Here is an 8,047-nt window from a genome sequence, read left to right on the forward strand (position 1 = left end):
TCACTCTCACAGGTATACACTCAATGGAATAGTCATCATCCCTCCATAAGAAAAACCAGGTGAGTTCCTTTTTCTCCACATCCTCGCCAACATTTGTTGTTGCTAGTTGTTTTTTTTTTTTTAATATGTGCCATTCTCACTGGTGTAAGATGGTATCTCATTGTAGTTTTGATTTGCATTTCCCTGATTACAAGTGATGCTGAACATTTTTTTCATATGCCTGTTGGCCATTTGCATTTCCTCTTCGGAGAAGTTTCTTTTTAGCCCTTCTGCCCATTTTTTTTTTTTTAATAGAGGCATGTTTTTTATTTATTTATTTGTTTGTTTGTTTGTTTGTTTGTTTATACATGCACTGGGTACAGTCAGAAGTGCGGGAGGGTGAGAGAATTCACCAGAGCCAGAGCGGGGAGCAGAGCAGGCAGAAGGACCAAAGTACACTGCTGCGGGGAGCAGCGGGCGGCAGGAGAGGTCTGTGCGCCATGTGGGACCCTCCTCCGGTGGCCGGGGAGCAGCCGGGGATCGAGCCGGCGCCGCAGAGGCCGTGGGCAGCTTCGCAACCCAGTGCTCAACCGCTGCGCCACCGGGGAGGCCCCCTTCTGCCCATTTTTTGACTGGGTTATTCACTTTGTTTTTGCTGAGTCTCATCAGCTCTTTGCAGATTTTTGTGAAAAGTCCTTTATCATTAGTGTTGTGTGCAAAAATAAGCCAGAAAGAAAAAGAAAAATACTGGATGGTTTCACTGATAGCAGGAATTTAGAAAACCTAAATAAGGGACCAGGAAAAGGACTAATTATAATAAAGTAAAAATCAAAATCAGCAAGCAACTATAAGCCAGAGACACAGTACAGGGGAGAGGGGGAGAGAAGGGAGTAGGATCAAAACAAGGGGGGTGGGAATTGTATGGGCACTATAACCAAGATGAAAATGCATATATCGTACAAAGCTGAAAATGATGTAAAAAAATATATAAAAGAAAAGAAAAAGAAAAAAAAAAGAAAAACCAGGTGAAAAATTTATTGGAAACAGATGAATGTGGCAATGAGTCAACAGTGAATTTTTTTACAAACTTGACTTGGAAATTTTTTTTTTAATGGTCTTTTTTCCCTAGAGAATAAGGCCTTCATTTTTTTTTTTCTCGTCTAAGGAAAAATTCACCTTGAATACAAGAAATAAATCTTAACTTTAAAAAACATTTATAGAAGTAAAGCCTTGAATGTTAAAAGACTTTGATAAACTTAGGAAAAAACTTTTTGGATGTAGCTCAGTGGATGAATGTCACTTTTGTGGTAATATGATCTTTCATCTTACCCACTGACTTTAGATCATTAGGTAGAGCAAATTTAAAATCAATGAAGCAAATTATCTTGAGGACAAGACTATACTCGGAATTAAATTGAAATGTGAAATATATAGAAACTCTAATGTAATATTTGCAAAAATAATTTGAAAATTATGTTTTCCAAATTCAGAAAATGCATTAACTCTACAGGCTCATGAACCACTGAAAATCATAGAATACAGAAATGATCTTCACCACACTCTTCTTACAGGAGTCGCAAGGCTGAAAAGAGTCATACTTTCAAAATATTTGTTCATGCACGACAGATTTTTTTTTTTTTGATTTGTCACTTAGTGTCAAAAAGCATGTCTTTTAAAAACTTACTAGAAAGATAGTTATACCAAGTGAATTTTCTGTCTCGGGAACAAGCTGTCTTTTCATTTTGGATCTCTTTCCTTATTTTCTTAGTTGTCACTTGCAGTATAAACTTAGACAATAATATTTCTATTCTAGCAGGGATTTTTAGCATCAATGAATTGCAAAGCCTGGGAGTTTGGAACATGCTTTTTCTTTTATTCATGAATTCTGAGGTATTGTTCCAGTAAAATATGCTTTCAGGATTGCTGAGGATATCATATTCTTTTAATAGGCAACAATAATTTTCTCCAACTACATTATGTCTCTCTCTGTGTCAGCCTAATAATTATATGCTATCAGTTTTGTGTCATTTCCTCTGGGGTTCCCTGTCTGGTCTGCACCACTTTTGACTGTTTCACTTCATTCAACATACTCTCTAATTGACATATCAAAGGTTTAGTTGACTCTTTTTTTTTTTAAGTGTAATGCATTTGACCATAAAATCACGCATTTGCTGTGGAGTAAGCATTTTCATCAAACATATAGCTTTAATTTTCACTTAGGAAAAAAGCCTCATATTTTAATGCAGGTTTTGAATGCAGATTTACTATAAAATAAGTGAATAATAATGCCAGGTTATTTTGGAAAGTGTTCTTTTATGCAATCACTGCATTTAATACAATCACAAAATGGCTGCCCAACAGGTGGTCTTTTCAGAGTGTTAAGCCACAACAATCAGAACAAAAAGGACACCAGAATCTAATGTTCTCCAGAATTTAAAAAGCTGTTCACTTTCTTTTGTTAATTTTCAGATTTAGCCATGTTCATTATTGCTGAGCCCCAAATGCAGGACATTCTTTTTTGACATTTTGCCCTAAATAGACACTGACCGAGGCTGACTCTCCAACTAACTGTTTTGTCACATGCAAGCGGAAACTAGTCGTGAACAATGAGTGTGCATTCTTGGTACTTAAATGGCCAAGGAAAGGGCCAGTTTTGACATGCTGCAAATCTGGCAAAGTCTGGGTTAACAAAAGTGTGTTTGACAAAAGATGAAGTTTCTTTTCCTATATTTTCCCCAAAAGTAGGTATTTAATTATGTCCTACCACATTTACTTCTTTTTTGCCTACAGGATTATATGCTCTAGTGACAAGCTTATTCACTCTCTGAGGTTATCCTGTGGCATTATGGCTCATATTATTCAAAAACCTTCTTTGGAAGAAAGTTTTCTTTAACCAATAATTATTCATTTAAGGGAGAAGGGTTACAAAAATATATGATTTCACTGTACAGTTAAGCATTATACTGTGGTGCTAGCATTTATAAGGTAAAGTTGTTTAATAACTTATCAGAAAATTGATAAATGTGGCAACATATTTTCCTAAGCAAAAGATCAGACTACATTAACTACAAGAAGCAAAGCATTTCAAAGGCTTTGAATTTATAAATACTCAAATGAAAAAAGAAGGAAAAAACAACTTTTATAGTTAAATGCAAGATACAGCACACACCTTGGAATAAGTTATTGAATATCTTATCCTTCATTGTAATATCTTGAGGGTTTAAATGTCAATATGTATAAAGCATAGCATTGTTTGTATCACCATAAAGCTAAATAATCCTTCACTTTGAGAAATAGGCTAATGACGTGTTTGTGAGAAGAAAATAAGTTAAATCCTATGAATAAATTGAATTAATGTATAAAATACATTCCCATTCATTTGCAATAAGTAACTAGGAAGGTTAATGTAACTGAAGTGTTTTTGAAAGAAAAAAAGAAAGATGAATTACAAACTCTTGCATTTAGGGTTTTTGCTTAAAAATACACCTAGGCAATGTCAGGGCTGCTCTAGATTGAGCCGAATCACTCTTACCTTCTGCTTCAAACACACTCTTCAAATAACACTAATGTTTAGAAAGGGAACTCAGTGAATGGTGAATTCTGACTTCTGCACAGTCCTCAAAGTAAGATTGTATTACATTTGGTAGAGTTTTTAAAGATTTCTCTATAGTCTTGTATCTTAATCCTTGACATTGAGTGATGTGTATGTTAGAAGCGGAATCAGTTTCCAAGACACACAGCCTTTTAAAAATGAAGTTTATTTTGATGCGCAAAGCTTTTTCTTACATTAACCTAAACAACTTTCATTCTTTAGGAATTCCAAAGTTTTCTGATTCAGAGATTTTCTGCCTAATCAACTAAAATTCTATCTGATGGTTAAAGTAGACCTAAGTTACTCCATGTAAATTTGGTCTGAGCTCAAAAAAAAATCTGGTAAGAATTGACCAACAGGGCTATGGCCAGGCCAGGAAATGGCTTACATCCTGTCCAAGGCCTCATCACTTTCACCCACATTCCATTGGCAGGCCCTCAGTTCCTGTCTAACTAGAGAGTCTGAGGAATATAGTCTCCTTTATGATCAGGCAAAGAAAATGGAATTGGTGAATCTCTATCATATATTAGCTACAGTCGCCTTCATTAGAAGATTAAACATCAATTGCTTTTCCTCTCAATCACCTAGGAGTACACATACCCAAGCCTGTCCTTCTTGTGCACACACCTGAAATGTCTTGCCTTTGCTGGTGTACATCATAGACTGAGCTGATCATTAGCACTTGGAGAGGAAAATTAAAACACCCTTCCAGTCCTGCCAAAGCACTTTTAACTGATCTTGATTTTAGGGGAATGACCCCCTAAACTTGATTCGCTTTATCAAAGTAACAAATCTAAACATGAAAAAATACACAAAACATAGAGAAAAACTTATTTTACATATGTAAAATAAAAAAAATTTAATAATTTTTATTTTACGTATGTAAAATAAAAAAATATATGTTTCCATAATAAATAGGCTGAAATGTTCTGTGTAGACATTGTGGTGTTTCATTGGTACTTATTATAATTCAAAGGAAAACTATAAAGCTGTGAGGTTCAACGTTGTATATTACTAAAGGAGAAAAAAAAATTTCTCGAAAGAAACTAGAATCAGTTCTATATGTGAACTACTTGAGTAGATAATGGCTCCCTGGATTATGTGCTTATTTTTAACAGATTATAATTTTTTACCCTCTGGTTCAAAAGTGTGAGAAGTGTAAGTTCTCCTTGAGAAATTTAGTATCGAGTAGCATTGGAGATGACTGTCCTTTCTATTATGGCTTTGAAGAGTTTGCAGTATATAGTTGAACTAGGAAACTGTGCCATAATTAACTTGGACAGCCAGTCCAGCCACATGGACAGAAGCAATGTGCTTGTACTTATGAAACTGATTGGTAGGGGAGGCTGTTTTACTGCTGAGATCAAATGATCAAATAGATATTGTTATGCTAAGTTGAGCATCACACCTTTTATGTTCTTTCCATTTGGCCTTGAATAAATATCAGTATAATAATAATCTAAATGGTTTGCAAGTGGTCATGAGCAGTTGCCCATCTGCTTTGGACAGAATTATACAAATCAATTACATGGGCATAAAAGACAAATAAATGTGGGTAAAACCAACAGAAATGAAATGGATGAACTCTTAAGTTTTGTTCATCATATATAACCCCTTAGTAACCAAAAATGGGTAAATTACACTCATTAAACTTGCAAAATTAGGTGATTTGTACATAATAGGTTTGAAACAATACCTTTCTCTTCCCGCTTCTGATGAGTATTTTGTCCATGACACAGTATAGTTTAATTGGACATCCATGAAGGGGATTGTTTTGATGTGGTTTGTTCCTTTCTAGGGAGATTATTCCATAAAATTAGCTTGTGTCTGTTTTTCACTCTGTACATCAAACTAAAGATTTCAATTGTTCAGTTGTGCTCAGGTAAAGGTGAACATTGACAATCCTAGAGGTAAAATAAGTATGTATTTAGCTTAAAGTAGCCAGTGTGAACTTCTAGACAGGGACTCAGAGAGGCAAGGATGCATTATTTCAATTTTCTTTGGTCATTTGTCAAGAAAAATATTGCCGTTATTAAAAAAAAAAATCAGTGAAGAAAACTTGCCTGATGGGATAAAGTTAAGCAAAATTGGAAACATCTTCCTTTTCAGAGGCTATTCTTAGCCCCTGACAGTGGGACTTCGGCGGGAAGCTCCCTGTTTACACGATCTGTGCTGAAAAGCCCAATGGCCATTCGCTGAGAATGGCTTTGGAAGAAGCCACTGGGCACAAGTTCTCCAAATTGAGAAAAGGCTGTGCCTGAAGAAATAGGATCCTATCACAGAAAGAGTGTTTTGTTGATAGGAAGAATACTTTGATTTCTTGATGGATTCAACTACAATAGGCTGTGTAGATTGATAGTTATACTGTGACGGTAACTTTTATGTGCCAATTTGACTGTGCTAGGGGATGCCAAGATAGCTGGAAAACCTTTCTGTTGTGTCTGTGAGGGTGTTTCTGGAAGAGTGGCTTCTGTATGAAAGATGAAGTCAAATCACCCCTAACATTGTGGGTGGGCATCATCTAATCTGTTGAGGGTCTGAAGGGAGCAAAAAGGTGGAAGAGGGGCATTTTTGCTCTCTCCACTTGAGCTGAGACAGCTCTCTCCTAGTTCTCAGGCCTTTGCATTTGGACTAGATCTGCATACTCCGTTTTTCTGGGTCTCCAGATTGCAGCCAACAGATCATGAAAATTCAGTCTCCATGGTCTCATGAGTCAATCCCTCATAATGAATGTCTAAGTATTTGTTTGATCTACAGATATTTCTCTTGTTCAGTTACTCTGGAGAACACTGACTACTATACGAACCTGGAGTCTGCTTCCTGTGCTATAAATCTATTTAAAGCACCAGAAGAAAAAGTATTTTTCCCATCCTTTCTTTTGTCAATGCTTTTCATTTTATACTAACTTTTTTTTGGAGTACTTCCTCAGAGCTAGGTCCTCTGTTGAAAGCATTGCATCTTTCATATTTTTCATGCCCTCTACCTCCTAAAATGAGAGATAAACTAGCATATTCAAAGCCTGAAGTTTTAGCTTACTCTGACAGTATGTCTGGGCAATCTTTCTAATTTCATTTGCCATCTTTCTGCATATTTATTTTTTACCAGCACCTGCACACATCTCGATTTCTCAATCACTCTAGGGTTTGCTTGTCATTGTTATGTTTTCAAAGCCCTTCATGCATCAGGATTCATCCAGAGAACTTAAGCTTGGTGCTGGGGGAGTTAAAACACTTGAGGAGTAGTGTAAGTTCTTAATTAATACAGAAAGAAGAATCACTTATAATTTATTAAAAAATATCCAATGCTGATCCAAATAATATTTTGGAATAAATGGGTATGCAGTGAACAGTCTTCCTTGGTTCCTCTTTCACTGATTCTTCCTGCTGGTGTGAGGGCTGTTCAAAATAACACTTCACTTTTTGGTTTATTTATTAAGATCCTGCACTCAACTCTAAGAAATTAGCCTCCTAGAGGTGAATCGCTTCCTACACTGCAAAGAAGAAATCCATTTCTTATAGCAAAGAAGAAAGTCTTGCATGTACCTGAGACAGATAATAAAGAAAAGATCAAATAGGTTTATTGCACAGCCTATTCCAAGTGTGAAATAGGGCAGCAGGATGTTTAAGTAATGTGGAAGGGAGTGTCTGAGAGAGTGATCTCGTTACTACCCATTAGACAAGGAGTATGTCCGAGATGGGAGCATGATGGGTTTTTTGTGAACTTTTAAACTCAAAGCTCTTTAGTAATTGAAAAATGGAATAGCTTGAAGAAAAAGTGTTCCCCCCCCCCTAGGATATTCTGAAAGCTAATAGCATAGCTGCATTGGAAGAGACATTGAGAGAGCTCTAGTCAAGCCCTGTGTCAGGTATGTTAAAATCGCCCTGCTGTAAATCAATGTCTTTGCTTTAATTATCTGCAAAATGCTTGAGCAGTGCCATGTGTCTCCCCTCCTTCTGTTCTCATCTGGGGTTACTGAATTGGAATTCTCAAAGACTCCCCCCTTCCATTTCCAAGTAGCTAATACCATTAGATTTTAAGTTCCTCAGCAAAAAATTCTTCAGTAAAGACCAACTAGGGAACAAAGGTATGCTAATTTATACCTGGCCCCCCAGGTATGTGATGCTGTGTGATGCTCTCTACAAGCCCGGAGAGACCAAAAAGCATTTCTACTTTTCAGTGTTGCCTCTGTCCCCCTCCTACTCTTCCATCTTTTATCTTTGCTGCTTTGTAAATAACAAGGATAAAAGCACAAAAATATTTACCCATATTTAGAAAGGTCATACGTGACTTATGCCATGCCCATTGGACAGGATAGATGGATATATACATGTAGATGCTGGGGTAGACATGTCATAGACAGCATCTACTTCACATCACTTTGCTCAATGAAGCATTTTTTGCATGTTCAGAGAATCAGTGAAAAACTTATGTGCATTAGTTTTGGGGCTGGCCCCTCTAACTCCTTTTTCTCAGAAG

This window comes from Talpa occidentalis, unplaced genomic scaffold (genome assembly GCF_014898055.3).
Source record: "Talpa occidentalis isolate TD23 unplaced genomic scaffold, MPIMG_talOcc4v2.1 talOcc4.11, whole genome shotgun sequence".
Classification (NCBI taxonomy): Eukaryota; Metazoa; Chordata; class Mammalia; order Eulipotyphla; family Talpidae; genus Talpa; species Talpa occidentalis.